General features: G+C 37.5%; 1 long non-coding RNA gene across 1 annotated transcript in view; it reads right to left on the bottom strand.

Moving 5' to 3' along the window:
* LOC134515323 (uncharacterized) overlaps window positions 1-23687 on the bottom strand; it is a 232986-nt gene that overhangs the window by 124504 nt on the left and 84795 nt on the right. The gene's annotated exons all lie outside the window — the stretch shown is intronic.

Genomic DNA, 23687 nt, shown 5'->3' with positions numbered 1-23687 from the left:
GCAGGGGGGGTGGACTAGATGGTCTCCGAAGGTCCCTTTCAACCCCTACAATTCTGTGATTCTGTACTCAACTGTTCCCACTGAACTGACCCATAAGATAGTGATGAGAATATCTCTGCCAGCCTGAACTCTTGGATGAGAGTGCTTCAAAAGTCTGTGTTTGCAATGCCAAAAAATTTGCTGAGGAAGCACTATTCCTTTTGCTTATACATTTTAGATCAGAATGTGTTTTCTATGCATTTTCTTCGCATTTGCTGAAGAGAAATGGGAGACTGCACTTCTGGCATTAAAAGACTTTTTCAGTCCAATAATATAGCCAAACTACAAATTTTGCCAGTGTAGACAGAAATCAGGTAACAGCCAGACAATACAATGCTTTACAGGAGGTAATAGTCATATTTAAGTTTAGAAGTATGGCAAATGAAATTATTAAAGATCAGTTCCTTGAAAATCATTACACAGTGTATTTGTGCTTAAGAGCATTTGCAGCTTGAATAAGACCTGGCAATACAGGAGACCATAACTAAGCCGCCCATAGCAGAAGTAGAAAATTATAAATCAGGGTACAGCAAACACTGTTCAAGGTGTGCAACCATTTCATATGGGGTTTAAAGTCTGATACATAAAAAACACAGTACTGAAAAAAAAAAACCCAAAACATAAATTCAGCCAACTCAGAAAAGACAGAGGGAAATACATTACTTGTATGGATCTACCGAACACATTGCAAATTACACTGAATGCCTGGCAAAAGAAGCAAAATGGGTAGAACGATTGGGTATTTTAATACCATATGCCTTAATGCTCTACTATACTATAAAATATGTGAAATAACTGAGCCAGATGTTGTAGTTTTGCATATGGATGGAAGCAATATACCGGGAACATTTCTGTAATAACACAGAAATGGTCCCAGGCTGCGCTGTCAGCAGTCGACCTCACTGCCTAATGGATTTAGTAGCTTGGCACTTACTGATCTTAGACTGAGCCTTGTTCCTGAGAAACCAGATTCTTATTCTTGGTGGCTTACATGTAGCTGCAACCTTTGATTCATGCAGTGAGGATTTCAGGCTTGAGGAATTCTGTACTCTACATACCAGCACTCGTTTCCTGGGCAGACACTGTTTTGTTACACTAAGCATGCAAAGCTAATGGATGCATTGGTTCCATGCTCCCAACTGCTACGGCAACACAGAGTTGACATCAAAGAAAAATTTTGCTGTGCAAAAGACTTTGTCCACAGAATTAAAATCTGACTTAAGACAACAGCAATTCAGCAGAAATTCTGTCAACTATAACCATTCATGAAAGATCACATATCACCAGTGTGCCAAATTTAGCATTATCATATGTGCTCGTTACTAGCAAGCTTCTTAAAGGCAGACAAGAAACCTTTTTCCCAAGGTTGGACCCAAGAGAGTTGATGCTCAATTACTGACAGAGATACTGCTTCAGAAACCATCAATAAACCAGTTTCCCAAGGGGTAAGTCTTGTGCAGCGCCCATTTTGAAAAGGCCCTGTTCCAGGTAATGCTTTGACGCACACTTGCTCCTGGATTCCTCCTCTCTCACTGTGTTCTCCATCTGCTTCTCCTCCTTTATGTGTCTGGCAGCATGCTTGGGCATATGTTATCTCACACCTGGGGAATAGCCCAGCTCTGCAAGCAGACCCACACAGGAATCCCCAGCTGCTCCTGTTATTGGGACATGCCTGGAAGAAGCTCACAGTTTCTACAGGTGCAAGGAATAAATAACACAGCAAAACCCCTATTGCAAGTCTCGTGAGGGTGGCATTTAAGGATTTCTGAAGAGGATTTACCAACACATGTCCCCATGTGTCCCCCCAGTTGTTTATGTTAAGCAGCCATGCTTCAAGCAGGTGCCACAGCACAGGATGGCATGGTGTCTAGGCACGTCTTCAGAGTTGGTGCGATTTGCTCTTGAACATGGCTTAACGTGGAGAATTTGTAACCTCATGCTTCCCAAAGTTGCATCAGGACTTTCCTAAGAGTACAGATGGATTTAGTGGTGTTTTGTAGAGGCAGAGCCTGAACACAGCCTGACAGAGCGGGATACAAGGAAGCTCCACAGACCGCATAGGATACAAGCTATAAAACTAGCCACAATCCATGCTCCCACCTGCTATCCATAAACCTCCTGCTGACGTATTCACACAACCAATAGAAGTGCCCTTGAGCACAAGTTAAACTTCCAGCTCTGCCTACCGTTTCCTCATGGTGTAGGTCGTCACATGTTGGTGCATCACGCTGTGTGTGTGGTGTGAAATGCTTTCTCAGATTAGGTGGTAGAACCCTGTAGTCCAGATTGAAGCTGCTCCCATCATGATGAGCAGTAAGTAGAGTCAACTTCATCCTGACCACTTTATGTCATGCAGAGTAAGTTCCTGTGCTGCAAACAGAACTGGCTGGAGTAGCTGAATGCCAGTGCTTGCTGGGCAGCTAGGAAACAGCTCTTTATCGTGACATACAATGGGGAATGTGAGATTTTGTCTCCTCAATCTCTCTAGCCCACCCACTCTCGTTCTAGTTGTGAAGGAAAGGTTCCTTTCGTTGGGGAAGGGGGGTTTTTTTTGAGATGAGAGGCACACTGGTTTTGTCTTTGCAGCTTTGTAGACTAATTCAAGTAGTGTCAATCAATTGTAGAAAACTTAGCAGCAAATTGAAAATCACTAATGGAACACTGAAGTTGATTTTTATTATTAGTAGCCAAGAATCATGCATAATGTAGCAGCTATTGTTAATTGCACAGGTACCCAATTATTTAAATAGGTTTTGCAGATATTTAAAATGCATGGCAGGACAGTACAATACACTGAATTCTTTATCAACATTCACTCTAAAGTGAATGTGTTAAGGGGCACTGCAGATTCTTTTTGGCAATGCATCAAAACAATTCAGAACTTTATTATATCCATTCTATTTTAAGAATATATTATATAGCATGCCTGTTATAATGGATATAAAATGCTTAAGGACCTTTTTATTTAAGAATCTTTTGTAAGAGTGATATACAGCACAGAAGAACTATGATGGGAAAAGATCAGAGGAAAAAAATGTTACTTTTCTCTTTTTTTTCCCCTTCAGTTTGTTATCTCTACATCTCTTATCACCAGTGCTGCAGGTGGTCAGCTTAATTATTTTCTCCTCTGTAGCTAGTCAGACTGTCAGTTCCCATTCTTGTTTCAAAGGTCATAGCAGCAAAGGAGGGCGGGGGAAAAGGAAGGAAATGAAATAGGGCAAACCCAAGATCTGGCAGGAATTTCAACGACAGTAATGAACTCACACCTTTGATTCATATTTTTGTTGGCAAAGACCCCACAAGTGTCAAGAAATATAAACCAGGGTACACTAAGGCTTTCCTTATTTTGACATGCTGTAACAACATGGGCATATATAAATTACTGGCAGAAACTAATTGTTTTTTCAAGCCCTATTATAATGAGGAATGGACCAAGGTGGCAATGAGTTACTTTAATTCAAGGATGAATCAGATACCACATTTTATGTTGTATCAAATTCTAGCTGATTTAATAATTATTTTGAATTTCTTGTCTTCTTTTGGAACAAAACAGAGGAAAATGCTGAAAGATGAACTTTTTTCATACATTTCTTGTACATTAGGCCAACAAAGACCATTATCTCATTACTAGGAGTGTATGTATCCAAATAAGAGCGTAGTCCCATGGTTTGGGATCTCGCTATAGCTAGAGAGATTGTCTAATCAATACAGGAAAAGGAAAGCTGTTGCAAACAGAATTCACAGGTGGTAATTACCTGATTCCCATTGAAAAAAATCATTGGTATTTGAGCTCTTCAGAGTACTTTTAAACACCCTTTCAAGAACTTCATTCCCTCTACTGTTCAAAAAGATCAAGCTTTGGATGGTTCATTTTTTAAATTATTGAACACTTCTATTACATACCCAGAAGTTCCTATTAAAGTAAAGAAATTCCATTTTTTTCATGTTATGCATGTGTTGGATGCATTTAGTTGTATGGTTATAACATGCTGATTATTGGAGTGCTGTGCACAAACATGTTATTGTACTATACTCATTCAGAACTTTATTCCTTTAAAAGAACAAGATTATTTGCAGTGAAGACACTGCTACAAAATTAACTCAAACCTAAACATCATAGCAATAACTATAGATAAATAAAGCATAAAGTGTGACAGCTGATTTCTCAGTAGAAATAGACAGACGGAGTATCAGCCAAGAATAACCAAATGGACAAATGCTCAGTGTAATCCTTAGTTTTGAAAAGAAAAGAATGTAAAAGAAACTGTAGCACAGTAAGCCAAAAAAATAAGTGCAATAGGAAAAATAGGCAATGAACTTTAAAAAAAGGACAAGTAATATAATTTACCAGGTAGACCATTTTCCACAAAAATTATAACATTTTCAGAATACATTAGAACAAGGCACCTGCTCTTTGGACCTTCACACTCTGAATCAAGAAATGTAGCATATTTCATTGAGCCTGTGTGCTGGTTTTGACTGGGATAGAATTAATTTTCTTCATAACAGCATGTATGGTGCTAAATTTTGGATTTGTGCTGAAAATGGTGTTGATAATACAAGGATGTTTTAGTTACTGCTGAGAATTGCTTACACAGAGTCAAGGCCTTTTCTGCTCCTCACACTGCCCTGCCAGCGAGTACATTGGGAGTGCACAAGAAGTTGGGAGGGGACACGGCTGGAACAGCCGACCCCAACTGACCAAAGGGATATCCCACACCATATGACATCATGCTTAGTAATAAAAGCTGGGGGAAGAAGAAGGAAGAGGGGGGACATTTGTAGTTACAGCGCTTGTCTTCCCAAGTAAGCATTATGCCGTGCTTTCCTGGAGATGGCTGAACACCTGCCTGCTGATGGGAAGTAGTTAATGAATTATTTTTTTTTTTGCTTTGCTTGCATGCATGACTTTGGCTTTACCTATTAAATTGTCTTTAACTTAACCCCTGAGTTCTCTCAGTTTTACCCTTCTGATTCTCTCCCCCATCCCACTGAGGGGGGAGTAAGCGAGTGGCTGTGTGATGCTGAGCTGCCGGCTGGGCTTAAACCACGACAATCAGTTTCAAAAACCATGACTTTTGTGTTCAATATGGAAAAGCAGCTGTAAGCATACTACTTTACATCAGTTTAAATTTTTTTCGAAATACTGCCAGTTACTACAGTTTTGCTGCTGAGGTGCGTTTAAATATAGAAAATAATTATGGTAACATGTGTCTTTATGATAACCTTTTCATCCTTCTAGTATATTAGCCCTTCTGCTGAACAACTGAGAGATTTAGATTTATCTGCTAGAAGTGAAAGAGACTTATAAGTATTGGAAATTCTCATTCTTTAAATTTATTTTTTCCCCCTCAGATTGAATAATGCCATCCCCCAGGACACAACCAGACCAACATCATTTGAGCATGACTGAACATTTGCTAAACTGCAAAGTGTGTAGTTAATGGAATTGCAGTGCTTGCTGAAGTACTTTCTACTCAGATTTGGGAGCATACCTTCTTTCTAGCACATAGGGCCACCTCTGGCTAGGGTAAATCAATGCAACGCTCCTTAAACTAACAGCTACTTTCCTTTATGGCAGCTGAGGACTTAATCTTCGAAGACTTTAGAAAGTATACTTTCAAACAAGTGGCATTTTCCAAGTGTTTCTCATGATAACTCATGATTTTTTTCCTCTGACATTCTGTTATTTTCCTTAGCCAAGACGCCTTTTGCACCTTGAAGTAGTTAAAGATTGTCACCGATGACTCAGAGTAGCACAGAAAATTGAGCCAAAAATGTCACATGGAGGCGGTACTGGAAGACAAGCTACCATAAAAGCTACAAGCAACTCCTTTCTGCTTACATGAACAACCTTTACCTTTATATTAGTCATTTTTTTGCTTGGCACAACAGTACATCAGCCAGTGTGACATCTTTAACCTAACAATTGTTTCCTTTTAAAGAAGGAAATTGTGTAATGCCAGAAAACACAATACAAAGAAAAAGAACTTTTCATAGCAAATCATATACGATCAATAACTGTGTTTTCTGGGCTAGCTTTTGCACTCCAACCGATACATCCTTACCCAAATAAAAGGCAAGGGACCAAAGACAGTACAGTGGCAGCATCTGACACTTGGGACAGAGTTACCAGTCTCTTATCATCTTTTTCTAGAGGTAATTAGGCACTGGGCGTAGACCGATGACTGCATGAGCAACTAATCGTTCTTGCTTCAACCACAGAAATCCTAGCATCATTGGCCACATCCAGGCGAGAAGAAAACACTGAAATTCAGCTGCAAAATTAATTGCTCTTGGAAGATGGATATTTTTAGAGTTTATCAACTTTATTTCTCAGGTACTCTGACTCTGATTTCAGTAAATTCATTATTTTTACTAGTGAGAGAAAAATGGTTAGCACGAGCAAGTTCAACAATACTTAAGCTAGTCTAGATATTCATGTAACAGTGCAACAATGTTGACAGTAAATCTGCCAAAATAGAGCTAGTCAACCAACTGTTTCCAGAATCCTGTCTGTGTAATTTCCAATATGAAATACTTAATGTAGTTTAGCAATGCCATGGAAAGGAGAGATTGGATATTATCTAGTTTGGTTTGCTTGTTTTAAAGATGAAAAGGCCTGGTGCAATTATAGTCTTGGCATACACGTACAACAAAAATGGCTTCAAATTAAATTGAAAAATCATCTGGATAATATTGGTTATGTTTGCACAAACAAACTCAGTCAATTCCTCTTCCATTTTATTCCCTAGCTTATTTATAAGAGACATTAGAGACAGGATATAATTTATGATGATGCACCGTACATGCAATGGGAACATAAAAGCTAATTGTTCAAGTGTCAAAAGAGTCAGTTTGGAAGTCCTGACTTCCAAAACTTCCTACCTGAGCAGCTTAAAAGTGTTGGCACAAGTCTACAGGATAACAGAGGAAAGAAAAGAAAGCAGTTGCACAGGAGAGCATTGAGAAGTGAAAAAAACTGCTAATTTTTCCTCCATCTTGTTTATAGTGTTCCTCTTCTGTTGCTTTTTCCTGCTTGCCTTACTCTTTCTACCCCTTCTTTCCCCTTCCTCACTCAATAATGACTTCATGCTCTGTTTGCAAGCTTATCATATTTTGTTTCAGCCAACTATTTAGGGTCCGTCTCTGTTAAAAGGAGCAAATGGAAGCGTGAACATCCACCCAACCCCACGTTCAATGGCAGTACAGTTTTGCTGCCAGTGGTCTGGAGAGTCTTAATCCAGCTTTGCATCTAAAGATCATCTAGCAATTCCTACTATTCAGCAAGAGTTCCTTGATTCTAATACAACAGCACCACACACACTGCCTTCCCTTCCCCAAGGTTGTAACTGGCCTTGTGTTTTGACCACAAAACCAGTCAAGGGAGAAAAACAAAGCTGTAGAGCTAAAGTGACCAATCCCACACATCAGCAAGAGCAGTATTACTGAATAGCAAATGCGGCCAATAAACACTGTTCACACAGATTGAAATTTGTTCTTGTGATACATCCAATCAATAATGAATAGCAAACAAATGAATGAGATCCAAGGTATATTTACAAAGCACAGACAAACTGAAAAGACTGAAACTGGTCATATTCATTATTTGCAGCTAGGAGTTTCACTACATTTAGCACTGAATTATTTGAAAAGAGCTCACTAAAAATGCACAAATCTCTGCTTAGAGTCAAAACCTGAAGGAACTTGAACAAGCCCTGAACATCTTAACCAAGTGTCCTAACCACTGTCACCCAATAGTCAGGGTTGTGTTTCTCCAGTTAGCTTTTGTTCGTATGGGAGAAATGTCAAAAGTTTCAACTGAAAGAAGGAAAGGAAAATTTAAATCACATAAAACAGCAACCTGTTTCCAATCCATTTTTTAAAAATTACTTTTAAACTTTTCTGTACAGTGCTTTGAGACCTGTGGATAAGACATGCTGAGTAAGAGCAAAGTGTGATTATTAGTGCCCCCTGAGGGAAGAAAAAGTCTCTTATTAGGATTTTTTATGGTCAGTGGAATGACAAGGCCTCCTATTCAGTTTACAAATTCTGGGCATTTCAACATAAGAATGTTAAATGAAAAACCAATCTGTTAATATGTTTCAGATAATACTATATATAATACAGTATTCCTTGTCTGAGTCTTACTTTCCTATTGCTTTCACATTAATTTATTGCTAGGAATTTATTAGGAAAAGACTCAGTGATCACAAGAGATTCCCAAGTACAGGTGCAATACCAATACCACTGTTGTAATAAAACCAAAGGACAGTAATTTCACCGATATATGATATGGTTAGAGTTAGCTGTGGACGACTGAATAAAGTACCCTACCCTGTAGAGAACAGCAATTGCTGATCTATAGGTACAGCATTAAATAACATCTTAAGATAGCACTTCCTCATGATTTTTCCATGCTAGCCCAGGTGATATAGACATAGCAGTAAACATGTTGAATTACTGGGCTCTGATACAAGTGCTTTGTGCTGGTTAAGATCCAGAGATGTTGCTTATACTCCAGAGGTGAGCCTCACGTGTCATATAATATGCAGATTCACGTTTCCCCCCACTCTAAATTGCTCTCTTAGTTCACTGGGGAAAAATCAGTAATAAATCTGCTTGATTTGCCTCACAGAAAAGTTAAGGAGGACATCACAAAAACCCCTCCAGTTACAGGTGTGCTATACCACCCAATTTAGTACATTAGGGAAAGCTCATCTAGAACAGGTGGAACTGGTAAGCCTAGAGACCTGTGAAAACAGATCCTAAAAGTGCACAGATCCTAGAATCAGTGTTGTCATTGCTCCTTCCCAGTGCAGCTTTAGTACTCCAGGATCTGGATCAGCTCTCTCTGATGTGTACGCAATGGGACATTTCCTTGAGATATTGCCACATTGTCATCATATGAACGCTGTTGACCCAATTATATTAGGTCAGCCTAATCTGAGAAGTGGAAGATCATAGACTGATGCTTACCCAAAAACATCACCCAGATAGTGAGATTAAGTATGATCCCTAACTGTATAGACACGAAGTACTATATAATAAATTACATCTTCAGAAAACACCAGAAGCCTTTACTTGGAGGAGCAGTATGAGATGAGGGATGGGGGAGTTTAGTAGCAAGATGAGGATAAGCCTATACTTGAAAATATTAAGATGGTGACTGAAAAACAGACTTGTTATAGGGTATCCAGAATTAGCTAAATTGTGATCTAGGCTGTCTAGCTCATTGGCAATGTCATGTTTAATTGCATTACCGCACTTGAAGACTGGGAATTTTGCTGCCTCTAAATTAAGGGAGAGCTGCCAAGTGAAATTGTTAATCTACATACAAAATGTGAAAGCTGTGTTATTGTTCTTAGAAAAAAATCAAAATAGGAAGATATGCTTAATCAGCTATAGCTCCAGCAGTGTTCCTTGCAGCTCTCTTGGTAGGCTTTCACATCCACCATTGTATTTTTACCAACAATTACACTAGGGCTCATTGTCATATTGTCCTTTTTCATTTTGTCATTTTTCCCTGTCGCCTTAACATAAAACTATCAAAAGTATTTCAGAGTAACATGTGTCTGTGCAAGTAATAGTAGTAGTCTGTCGGCTTCTAGCTTTAGGTACACTATGAATCAAAAGCACAGAGAAAAGAAGAAAGATAAAGAAGAGCAAATACCAAAGGCACAGTGATGAATCTGCCATTTCCTGCTTAAAATAGGTATTAATTTCACTTCAAGCATTTAGATGAATCAAATAGAACTATCATCCATTACAGCATTGGGAAACTCAGAATTTTCAAATTTTCAAAAAAATGACCAAGCTTCATGGAAATGTGCTGTCTGGTTTTTATGTATTTGTATTCAAATTCCTTCACTCAATTAGACAAACTAAAACACTAAGTGAAACTCAGCTCAAACAATGAGCTTTGAACCCCAAATATAATCTAACTCAACTTCACCTATCTTGACTCACTTTCAATAGCCTGATCCATATATTTATGCATGAAAACCACAATATATGACTATAGGCTGAGAAGTGTTCTCAGGGAGCTGGAAACCAATATAAACCAAATCCTGTCTGCGTAAGTTGACAAAGAGGTTAAATTGGCCTACTGTGTCATCAGAAACAGCTAGTGATTTCAGGTGTCTTCATTATGGGTACATGATACCAATAATTTGGTATCTAAATTATATACCAAGATCTAATCACTAGATTAGATATGGCACATAATCTAAATATGAGCAGCGCTGAAAATCTGGCCCTTTCAAAAAGTCTTAAGATAATATCTCAATTTTAAGATGCTTAAAGTCATTAATTATCTTTGAAAATGTTGCAATGTGTTTTATCAAACAAGGTTACAGGGAAAGTTTATTAAAATGAGAAGCTCATGTTTAAAATATTCTTTCACTGATACTGTTTGATGCTATACAACAATAACCATATATTTTCAGGTAGCATTAGCATGTTAACAAATCCCGTCCGTCAGTGTTTGTGAATCGCTAATGCATTCTTAATATCTGATAAACCAGAACCTTAGGGTGCAAAGTTCTATTAACATGCTAATGCATCTTGTCCCTGCTTGCTTTAGAATTAGAGAGCGTAGGTTGTTAGCCAATACAAGGCCATTTTTCATTTTGTTAAAGCCATTAACAATGAGAAAAGAGACAGAGATGCTGTCTGACAATCAACATTTCTTATCAACTAACAGCTAAATATAACCAAAAAACTGCCTGGAAAGCAGTACAGGGAAAAGTCAAGCTACCACAGTGCCTAACTTACTGGTTTTAGAAGGCCCATTAATTATTTTTATTTAGCAAGTGCATCCAGTAATTTGGCAGCTGGCTCTATATTCTCAATTATTCTGAGTGCCTTATAACTTTAGTCTTAAGAATTTAAAAAGCAGTAGTGATATACCTCGGTTCCAAATTCAGGATTTCCTTGGCAAATGTTATTCCACCCACAGCATTTGTTTTGAATACAGTAACATAGCTCGTCTTCAGTTTTCTGGAAGACATAAAGGACTAAAGGACTCTTCCTTTCCACTCCTGAAACTGAGTTACTCCCTGGATCAGTGAAGTTATACTGGTTTAAAAACAAGATCAGTTAGATTTAAAATAAGGCCACTGATGAAGGAGGCAGTTGCGCACACACCATATTTTCTAGTATTTTACAGAGGGAAGTAAGAGTGTCAACAGCTTGATCCATACACATAAATGGGAAGTCAAAGGAAGAATGGAATAAAAAAGTCTACTGATTTACAGGTTTGGCTTAACTTCTTTGTGACGGCAAATAGGGCAGCAGCAGCACTCTGCACCAGCTGCTATGTTAATTAAGGGTCATGATGCCCTGTGAGTAGTCTTGATGAGCACTGAAAAGCTGTCTGATTTTGGGAATGCGTGTAGCAAAGAGGTCAACACTCCTGGGGCCAGTGTGGCCCAGTTCCTTCCTGATGAAATTGTCCTTTAGTATACATCCCATAGGCAAAGAGAGAGACCTCATATGCAACAACAATTAGAGGAGGATCGGTCCCTGATGCTGGATGCGCACAAAGTAGCAAGGCCTTTTACCCAGCCTTACTTACCCTTTGAATCCATTCAAAGAGCCAGCTGCAATCCCATTTTGGAGCACGTAAGAAGTGCCTTGATGAAAACATTTTGTATGTTACAGGAAGATTATAATATTCTCTTCTCATGCAACACATGTCTGTTGTTCCAGTCTTTAACAGAAAAACACTGGGGAACGTTTCGCTGGCTTGAGGTATGAAATTAGCATAGAGCAAAAAGTAGAAAGACTTTTTTTGGCCCAATCTACCCAGACGCAAAATTCCTTTTCATTTCTGTTTGCGAACAGTTTCTCAAGAACACTTGGGTGCTGCAGTATTACCAGTACTTTTACCATTCAAATTTTCTTGGCTTGGAAACTAAACTCCAGAAATATCTGCCAAACATATATTATGCACTTTTTATTTTCAGAATTTCTACTTTTCAGAGAACTGTTCAGTTGCTTGAATCATCAGATAAAAGAAATAAGCACACATTATCTGCCTGTGTTCACTTACACCATTCAAGAAATGACCAATCATTAAAAAATGCACAGATTAGATAAAATGAACAAACCAGTGAAATTTGTAACAGGCTAGTGGTTAATTCATAAACAGGAAAGGTGACATTGAAATCAATTATTCATTGAAAATTATTTGCTTGACTCTACTGCAGTCAAATTTCTACTCAGCTCTAGAATGAAACCATTACAGATTCATTCTTGTTTGCATCCTAATTAGTTTTTTAACCTAGCTTAGCAATGCAATTCACCACTACATCATTTAGCTTGGTGTCCCTTAACAGAGGTCTGAAAGACAATTTGACATCTGAAGATCATGATAGCTGCTATAGCTGCTGCAGTGGTATGATCTCAGTATATTGAGAGAGTGAGAAAAAAGAGAACTGGTAAGGTACAGGATACAGGGTGAAGAAATATCCGTCTCCTTTTAAACACGATAAAATAAGAAAATAGATACTAACATTTATGATCCATTCACTGAACCTTATGAGTTATAAAATGACTTGACAGGGCGGTACATATTCTTAGCTTTGCATTTGATCCCTTCACAGATAAGTAACTAGCACAGACTCAACACACCTGAGCCATGTCATTAGACTGACAACATCCAATTAAAGTTAGAGTGCAAGTGAAAATTTTCAAGTTATTGTATCACTACAAAACCCCAAAGTTTGTATAGAAAAAATGTATATCTTGCATATCCAAGTGACAGACACAAAATGAGTCAGTAGCAACAAACACTATGACTAAAATATAACAGAATATATATATAGTTTGTAAAGCAGCACACATTCCTAGCCTAGTTATACATTGCAAACTGCACACTTGACCTTCCGTACACACATTTTCTGTAGTTGCTAGTTGTCTTCTGTCTTACCATGAGTTTCAGAGACTTGGCACTTGTCCTGAGAGTCTTAAACCCCAGAGTTTTGTGATAATGTAGGAGGCTCAAGTGAGAGAAAAAGACATATCTTCTGTAGTTGAAGAGCAAAGCTTGAAAATATGGATGTCAAAAAGTTCAAACAACAGAAGGTAAATAATAAGAAAACCAGCATATGGTTTTAAATATAACATTAATATATTTTAAACGAAATGCTTGACCCACAGTGGCTCAAATCTAGAAATGCCAGGAGTTTCTAAAGCGTAGCTTTGGGGCTCTGAAATGATGCTGGAGTCCTGTCTCATCTCACTGCCATACCTCCCTCTTCCACCCATGCTACGGAGCTATACTGTCTACAGCTTCAAGACACGACAAGTTATGTATGCATGCTGTGCTGCATCATGCTGATAAGTTAAATTATAGCTAATTTTATCAGTAGTTGATAAGGAAAATATAGTCCATGAAACACATGCAAGGCCTAGTCCTTCAGTCATCCAAATCAGGGACCCAGCTGAGGTTAGCATTAAATCTCCTCCAGGCCCTGGCCTTGGATTTCCTTCCACAGAAAACTGGGGAGAAGGAGAGGATGACATACACCTACGTCTCACCCCAGCTCAGAGTCAAGATGAAACAGGGGCATCTGCCCAGACGAGGGTAGTGGAGTCTTCTCCAGAAAGTCATAGTTTGGAAATACCTTACTGTGCCCATAGAGTCATAAGGCTTAATGCTGTGTTGAAGTCTGTGGTGAGGAATATAAAGTTTGACTTTCATTGTTTAATATCTGATGGCATACAGATATATATTGATGTAAATATACATGCATACAAAATCCAAAACAAAGATACCTTTTTCTTGTCTTCTTCATATCCTATACTACCTGTAGATTTCATATGAATCCCACATCAAAATAAGTATTCTCACCTGTGAAATGATACTGCATTGTTCTAAATTATTGCTGGTTTTCTAGACTTACTCCTTTCTAGAGTTAAACGCCTCTCATTTAGATGGGATTTTATCATTTTTCTTGTTTGTCTGTTTCTTAGTACGTGAATTTTTTTCACTAACAATAAAATTGCGGAACATTTCATGTTTTCAATGAAGATTTAAACCTTCATTAGCCTAACTAGATTTTTTCTCAAAATAGTAATTGCAAATAAATTAAGGTACTTTGTTCATTGATTCATTATGCAATTAATTTATTTTCATATTTTGCACATATCCTGAGGAAAGATTAACAAAGGCATACCACATACACACTAGGGTGGTGGGAGAACATTTCTACTACAATTTAGTATACTGAAATATTCACACAAATAAATCAGGAAATGTTGCAAGACATCTTCAGGAAGTTATAATAATGTTGTTGGTGTGACTAAGAAATGGTTTCACGATCCAGCCAGAGGATAAGCCACTCGAAGTCTGGGGAAATGGACTGGAAGTCTTTCTCACAGCAGTAAAACAGTTATTTACCTTTTAACTCCAATTTTTGTGATATAGTTTTGTTTAATCTTCTCATATGATTACATTGCTTCTGGTAAAAGATTAAAATCTTTGCACTTTCAAAGACTTTCTTTACAAAACACATTCAATTGCTACAACCATGTTTTCTGTGTTGTTCCTTCAGTATTGTCTTGTGGTACTGATAATACTATCCATAAGATATTATGATAGTTTAAATAGTCACTACCTTTGCTTTCAGTAACCACAGTAAAGAAGTTGTTTCCAATGGGACACATGAAGTAGAAATTTTTTTATCAATTCACTGGTTTCAGAGCCAGTCTGGGAAAAGCAAACTCATAAAAGCAGGACTAGAAAAGTCAGACCGGAAATGAAATGCCCATTCGTTTTCCAGTTAAGCATTGAAATAATAGAAAATAGTGGTTGGCTTGTAGCTGTTATACTCGAAGGATACAAGCCAGCCAAGCTTTGTAGGTAAAAGTAGTATCTTCTACTAGATCAACAGAACTCCTTAAGTAAGGGTTGATCCTGTCAACTGTTAGGAATTGAAGACAACAATTGAAGTATAAGACATTTATCGATTTTAATTTTTTCCTAATGATTACAGAATTCAACAACTGTGTAGTTCATATATCATAAAATACTCTAACTACATAGTCATGCAGAGACTTTGATCAGATTCCCAGGTGCCTCTGACCTTCTGGTCTGAAATGCTAATCTATGCTTAAAAAACATGTAGTTTGAAGGAAGGGATCTAATTTAAGCACCAGTGATCGTGATTCAGGATAAAATAATGCAGTTTATGGTAAAAGAAGACTCAACTTCCTTTTCTTGAGGGTTAAACTTTCAGTAAACTTCTGTCTTCCAAGGTTTACTGAAAAGATGATTCTGAATTGTACTCTCTGCCTAATAACATGCCTCCTCTGTAATTTAATTCTTTAGACTCAGACTTTGATAAAGAAATACCAGACAGTTTCACTTTCATCTGCTAAAGGCTTTCATCTTCTCTCCTGTTCTAATTGTCCCTGGCTAGGATGGAATTCATTCCTATTCCAAGTAATGCATTTGCAGTCATAAGGTTAAACACTCTGCACATTAAGATACGTGTTGCATCCCCTTCAAAAATAACTGATCTCCTCCATCATGCATAGAGGAGAAGGAAAACTTGGTAAAACCATATATTTTTTTTTCTTACTTTCCTCTTTCATGTATGACATTAGTGACTTTAAGCCTTCATCATCTCTTGACGCTTGCTGTGACAGTCACAAGGTTCTGAATTCATTTAGGCAGCAGTTGGATTAAGTGGTCATTAACTGGCTAGATATAATTGATTTTTTCAAATAAATGCGCAGTATACAATATCTAAATGAACTAACAAACAGCAGAAAGAAAACTGGAGACAAAAAGCTTAGGGTTTGTTTCCAGGGCTGTGGACAAAACCATAAGCACGAGATGATATACAACCCACTGGCTTGAAATGATGCAGGCGATATTCTTTCTATAACTGCCAAAAGAAGGGCATTTATAATTATAAATGTCTCTGAACTAGACGTTTACAACAGAGAGGGCAGGCATCTTCAGTGTGCCCAAAACTAAAATTGTCATGGACTTCAGTGTCCATTAATAAAACAGGGCAAGATATCTCACATATTCTCACAACTAAATAATACCTTTTATTCTTAGGTTCTCAGACTCAAAGGTCTTCCACTGAAAGGTCTAACAATTGTTTTCTATTTTGGCTCTAGAAAGAAAAAGCAAGTCATACCTTGGGCCACTGTAAATTACATTTCTTTACAAAGTTGATTTTCTATCATTTTAAGATGTATTGTTGGCATGAAGAAAAGACAGGGAGAAATGTGGAGAAGCTTCCTAAATGGAAACATGGTGCCAAAGAGCTCACAAACAAGTACCAGCAAATACTGTTTTGTTCAGTCTCATGTCTCCAATTGTAAGATTTATTTGTTCTTCAGTCTATCTCCTCCTCAGGAAATACTGCCACGCCCAGCCTTTGTCCTTACTTGGGTAAATAACATGCTGTTACCAATTTCGTGGGACTTAACTAGTTGAAGCTCATTCAATGTATCTTGAAGACAGATGAAGATTTCCATTGACAGTGGTAGGCACTGGATTGCTATGATCATAGATAAGAGAGAAGACATGTTTCATACTACTTAACGTAATACCTGAAAATTAAGGTAATCATAACTTGAACTGTTTGGAAATCCTGTGCAATGCTCTTCAGTTAGAAGTGTCTAACCTAGAGGGAGAAGTGGTCTTCAGAGCTGAAGACAGAGAGCTATGAAAAGCAAAAATTGTCATGACTGACAAAAATATGCAGGAGAAAAATAGACAACTACTGAAGAAGAGCATGTTCTTGCTTCTCAATTGATTTTAAAACCACAAGAAATGACGCACTTGTTCACTGCTGCAGAAATTAAGTGCATACTCATGGAAAGTAATGATAGTCTCTATGAGTATTTGATATGTGAGATTTTTCCAATAAAAGTTACCTTTTGTATGTAATTCTTACAACACAAAAAAAATTGTCTTCCTCTATAAACTATTACAAACTATGAGAGCTTTTGTATGTAATTCTTACAACACAAAAAAAATTGTCTTCCTCTATAAACTATTACAAACTATGAGAGCACACTTTGTAACACAATATGTCTTAATTTTTTTCTGCTGAAGTGACTGCTTTTTTCCAAGAAAATACGTTAATCAGGGCAACCAAGATGATTATGGGACTGGAGCATCTCCCTTATGAGGAAAGGCTGAAAGAGCTGGGACTCTTTAGCCTGGAGAAGAGAAGGATGAGGGGGGACCTGATTAATGTTTACAAGTATCTAAAGGGTGGGTTTAAGGAGGACGGAGCCAGGCTCTTTTCAACGGTTCCCAGTGACAGGACAAGGGGCAATGGGCACAAGCTAGAACATAGGAAGTTCCGTTCAAATACACGGAAAAACTTCTTTACAGTGAGGGTGACAGAGCACTGGAGCAGGCTGCCCAGGGAGGTTGTGGAGTCCCCTTCTCTGGAGATTTTCAAGACCCGCCTGGATGCAGCCCTGAGGGATGTGCTTTAGGTAATCCTGCTCTAGCAGGGGAGTTGGACTAGATGATCTCTAGAGGCCCCTTCCAACTCTGAAGATTCCGTGATTCTGTAATCAACCATAGTGCCTTTTCAGGCTAATCAGAGACACTAACTGAAGAAGTCACCGTGCTGCTCAACATAGTCCATTCATACATATTGTCTGATATTTGTTCTTTAAAAGGGAATGTTTTTAACTAAGAAAACTAATTTATTTTTCTAAGTTATTTCTTTTCAGTTATTTATATAGTATTTTGCTCTATTCAAAACAAGAAATGAGCCAGTACTAGCAGGTAAACAGATGTGATAGTCTATGAAAGGATTGCCCCATTGACAATCACATGACAGAAATTATTATGAAGCAACAAAATATTTAAAAAGATGTTTGTTTGTACTATATATCTTACTTCAAGACGCTGAAAGGAAAGAGAGAACAGGAAACTGCTTAGGCAATTTCCTGCTCTTTAACTTTCAGTCCAATACCTATTTCTTTCTGTAAAAGGGCAACTGTCCAGGGCTATAGTATAGATATCCTGTACACTGATTTTAAGGGGGCCTTTGACATGGTTTTTCCATGATATAAGGCAACAGGGTATGAATGGAATTACTATGAGAGACGTGCAAGGCAATAGTTATCAATGGAGTACTTTCAAACTGGAAAAAACTCAAGGACAGCTGTCTTTTCTGGGTTTGGAAAAAGTCAAATATTTTGTTATTAACCATTTGGATGAAACAAAGTATATATTTAGAAGATAGTATCAAAAAGGAGGTTCTATGCACACATAAAACTCCAGGGCTGAAGTTAGGGACAATTGTGAAAAACTGAAGAAAGATAGGGAAAAGCAACATACAATTCAGTTAATACAAGCCAAAAATGAGCAGTTCTGTAGAACAAGACCTGAGTTATGATTTCATGTTGGGATGCACAAACAAGTATTCCTTCACTATGTTACGAAAAATAATCTTTCCAGTGTTCAGGCTCCACCAAGAGAATTCTGTGGACTTGTTACCACTGCCCCCAAGAAAGATTTAAACAACTAGACAGAGCCCAGGAGAGTTCAAGGAGATAATGGTCAGAAGACTATAAGACTTAGGAAAGAAATAATAGGATAACTTTTTTAGTTTAGAAAAGGAAAAACTAAAAGGCAATGTAATATGTCCAGATAAGTAAAAGACACATGCAGAAAACTTCCCAAATTTAAAGAGTGAAACCTTTTCTTTATCTGCTCTAGATTAGCAATAAAAAGCAAAAGTTTCAGCAAATTTAATTATTAGGATAATCTTCCTAGTGGTAAGGATAGCAAAATGCTAGAATAGATTGCTTAGGGGAAACTGTGCAATCAGTTAAAGCCTTTTTGAAGAATAAAAACCTATTACTCCTGGACTACACAGGGTCTGCAAACCACTGGGAATATGGACCGTTTTTAGCTACGTGTTTGTACACAGCCTAACAAAAAGAAGCCTCATTTGCAGACAAAATTGCAGCTGCTCCTTCAATAAAGGTAACATTGATGTATGACAAGGGTAAGATAAAGCACACGACTAGGAAGAGTGTATGAGCTGAATAACAGACATGTGCTGACAGTTTAGTTTAATGGTAAGTGATTTCACATCTCCAAGTGCTGTGAAATCACCTGTGCCTCTCCAGTAGTTCATGGATTAAATGGATTATGTGCCTCTCCAATTGTTTATGGATTACAACAAGAAAAGGTCATTTTGGGGAATTCAGCAACATACATCAGTGAGAAAAAGTAAGTTCTTGGTTCTTTTTCTGAGGTGACACAAACCCAGAAGTCCACTTCATCCTTTCTCCAGACAGATTTAGGATTTATATCCATAAACAAGCATTCGCTTTCTACGTTCTAACTTGAATCAAGATATCTTGTTCTTTGCATATCTTTTCAGGTAATAAAAAATACTGTTATGATCAAAGCTGAACAATGTGTTCTAAGGGCCATTTTATAAAAGAAAGGCATTTACTGCCTCTTCCTAGAACTTCTGTTTTCCAGCTGCTGTGATCGGTACTTAAGTATAACAGGTTTTAAATCATTGTTTTTTCTCTATAAAGAGATACTTATAGGCTTTTTAGAAGTCCATCAAATGTAATCTCTTCTTTAAACCAAAAGTAAAATAGTAGCAAATGCATCATCTGCTAATCTGCTTGTTAGATCTCAAAAATCTGAGATTTTCTCTGTCCAACCACTTCTTCCTTCCTCCTCAAATAAAAAGTCCTAAATTTGGGATCTTTCCCACTTCTCGCCTTCACCATTTCCTCATCTGCTTCTCTAATTGTACAGCGCATTGAGTCACCTGAATTATGGGAGGCCACTTGCACAATAATACATTACGGTTGTAATTGGATACATTAGGTTTAGTCATAAAACCCAAGACAAGCCATGCTTCCAAAAGACATGCTGTAGTCAAATGAGAAGACACGGGGTTGAATGTTGGAATTACTTGGAGAAATACTGAGATCTGCATCACAGAAACAGTCAGATCAATTAATTATGAAAGTCCCTCCTGCTCCTTCCCTGTTAATTTTTTTGAACAGCTGTTATACTCATGACCCCAACAGCAAAGTCAGAACTAGTCAGAAACAGGTTTTGGCTTTATCTTTCTTTGTACAGCAGCATTGTCTTTTCTACCATTGACTGTTTTATGAAATACGCTGAATGATTTTCTGGGCCATTGACTTCCCGTTGCACAGGTCAGAGTGACATGCTGGAAATTTAATATCATATGCAAATCTCCTGTGCCATTTTTACTTCTACTAACCATCATATTACCATGTTGCGGAACATCAGAAGGAGCCTGTAGTTTGGCAAGCAGCATGGCAGGAGGCAGTAAAAAATGTAAACAATAAACCAAAACGTAAGCCAGCTCCACCTCTCTATACATACATAAATAACCCATTTGATTATTTATCCCAGTACCTTTGTAGTGTAGAATCATAGAATGGTTTGAGTTGGAAGGGATCTTTAAAGATCATCTAGTCCAACCAGTCTGCAATGAGCAGGGACATCTCCAACTAGATCAGGCTCCTCAGAGTCCCACCCAGCCTGGCCTTGAATGTTTCCAGGGATGGGGCATCTACCACCTCTCTGGGCAACCTGTGCCAGTATTTCACCACCCTCATTGTTAAAAGTTTCTTCCTTACAGGTAGTCTGAACCCATAAACCCAGGATAAATGAGTTTCATGGAAAAAGAATTGTCCCAATTTGGCTAATTAAACCAGAATTATGTCCTTATTAGAAAAGATTATAGTATCTTTTCAGTTTGAGAAATTGGGGTCAATTTGTAGCTGCTAGAAATACATCTTAGTCTTCCACTTTTTTTTTTTTATGCTATTTACTACAAATAAGTAATGCTAATAGACTTTCCGTTTCCTGAAGATGTTTTCTAGATTTTGAGTCTCTCTCTTTTGTCACTAAGGGACAGAACAAGATCCTCCTTTCAAAATCCTTATAGCAGAAACTTTGCTTTGCAAGAATAATTCAGAGACAGTGAAAACTGTAAGACTACAGCTTGCATGTAGATTGTGTTTCACTACTACCGCCACTCCCCCAAAAGACCATCAACCTGCAAGTATTTTAAAATCATAGAAGAAAACCTATAACCCCATTCTGAAGACTGACTCTTATACTATCTTCTGAAAGTGAAAGCATGTGAAATGCAGGATCTTCTGAGAAAAAAAAATGGATAAAAAAGATAAGAGAGAACATAAGCTGCCAAAATACAACACACAAAATCAATATAAGACTAGTTCAGAAGCCAGGCACTGTTAGTGGCTCCATCACAGGACTAAGAGATATTAATGAAAAAGAAGGAGTCTATAAATGAGATAAAGGAGGAATTTAGAGATAGTCAAAGATTTAGTTAGGATTACAAACCTTTGACCTAGATTTCCAAATATACTTAAAAGCTGGAAGTTTTCCATCAATAGCAATAGCAGTGAGGGGTCCTGTGAGAATATCATTTGGAGAATTTGAGATGTGTTTCTCTGAGACAGGGGTGATAAGTTTAAAAAACATTGTGGTTTTAGCAATAGTTTAAAAAATGTAATCTGATGGTCGTCTGTCTTGGACTGTAGCAGGAGAGGAAAAACAGAAAATGTGTGACACTGTCAGGAATTGGATTACTTTTTTCTGAGGTGACAACTTGCAGGAACACACATGAATAACAGAACAGTTAAGGTAGCAAGGCAGAAGTAACAGTATGCACATCTACTTACAAACACAGTAAACGTGAATAGACAATACAAACACTTCAGAAAGCTTAAGTAGAAACTCAAGTCTAAAAGACCAGACATCATCCACCTCTAGGAATATTCCCATAGGGAATAATCTGAGCTCAAATCTCAAAATCCAACTTCTTTCATCCTTAAAGGCAGGGTTGAGCAGAGCAGACATTTTAAAACCTGAGCTTTAATAGGAACAGCAGCTACTTGTACGGTTTTTCTCTAGCTCTCCTTTCAGCTACTCAGACTAAATAGAAACCACCTGTTGAATGAGTGTCACAGCAGCCAATTCTGTATCTATTGAATGTTAAAGGTAGAAAACATCTTTCTTCCTCTGGCCTGATTTCTTTCTATGGGAGATTTGACTACCTAAAGGCTACAGGCTTAGTCTAGCCAAAGTCATTGTTTGAAAACATCAAAGTGTTGAAAGTCTGATTTAAAAAAAAGGGAAACACAAACCTCCACAAAGTCACTAATCTTCTCAGTAAAAACATTTTAGCAAGGCAGGAAAAGAACATTTAAATTAAATAAATTATTTTTTAATGTGTGTGCCAAGTTATTATTATTGCTCATTTTCCGTACTTTAAACAGAAATATAACTATGACGCTAATGAAAGCATTTGTACTGTACATATGAGTTCAGCAGAAATTTATGCCAATTAAAATACTTCCATTCCCTTTTTTATGTCAACTGCACTTGGACCAACTGAGAAAGGCAATGACAAAACAAGTATAACCTAGCACTAAATAGAACAGTTCTTATTAGATGATATTTTATTGTCGAAAAAAAGAATATTAAAATAGGTGGATTCTAGTGCATACGATCCTGATGACCTTTACAATATATTTTTGGTTCTGGAAGACGTATAATATACTTTTGATAATGTGACCATTTCTCTTTTATCTAGTTGGTGTCAGCTCTTGGTGTTTCAGAGCCCTTTGCTAGAGACAGTTTTTTGCTAGTGATGGAAATATGTTTACAAGTATTAGCAGTATTGATCCAGTAGTTCAAAGAGTTCTGGCTTTCCCCTACTTGAAAGAATAATAAAAAGATATATGAGCTCAGACAAGCTGTTATTTTCATGACTGCTCTGTCAAAGTATGCATATATCAGAGAGGTTGTAGACTTCGCTACATACATAAATTTTAATGAACGTTCTAATACTAGTACTGGTCCCTGTTTGGCAATAAAAAGTCATAGAGAGCAGGGACTCTGTTCCCCAAGGGAAGGTAAGGTTCCAGGAAGGAGTCAGGTTCTGTTAACCCTGGACAGGCAAATCAGCTTTTAGAAGAAAGCTATAAGTAAAGGGGAGGCTTTTCATCAGACATCAGCCTGGCTCGAGGCAGATCTAACAAGCTTCTCTTTTAGGCCCAGGGAACAAAGGCATGCTAATAAATATGATCTCCTATGGTAGCCTTGGTGGTGGCCCAATTCCAGGCTGAATCATAATAAGGAATATATTAACTCTTTGTTTTCTATGGATAGAGAAGTTGTATTGCCTCTCAGAGGGTGGGGAAAAAAAAATCTTTCCTCTTAGAAATTTCAATTATTTGCTTATTAACATTTCAGAGCAATTATTAAGAAAAATACCACCACGTTTGTCTGTCTTTTTGTGCTGAGAGACATCTTGTTTGTAACAACTCAAATCAACCTCTCCTGTTTAATTCATGAAACAGCTTAAACAGCATTTGCCATCTGGACTGAAATTAGATCCCTATGGAAATGGCACATTATAACCTTAAATCATTATTTCTGTGCTATTTAACGAGAGTGTTGCCATACTTTTTGCCTTTAGTAACATTACTAGGATCGTTAGAGTAGGTACAAAGACAACTTAAAAGTTTCTAAAGGACAATCACTATATGAACAATGCACAAGACAAAATATGAGCAGAACACTGTCTTCTTGCATGCCAACAAAGTTTTAA

Source organism: Chroicocephalus ridibundus, chromosome 4 (assembly GCF_963924245.1).
Source record: "Chroicocephalus ridibundus chromosome 4, bChrRid1.1, whole genome shotgun sequence".
NCBI classification, from domain to species: domain Eukaryota; kingdom Metazoa; phylum Chordata; class Aves; order Charadriiformes; family Laridae; genus Chroicocephalus; species Chroicocephalus ridibundus.
Note: the sequence above shows the minus strand (reverse complement) of the source record. Positions and strands in the feature narration are given on the sequence as shown.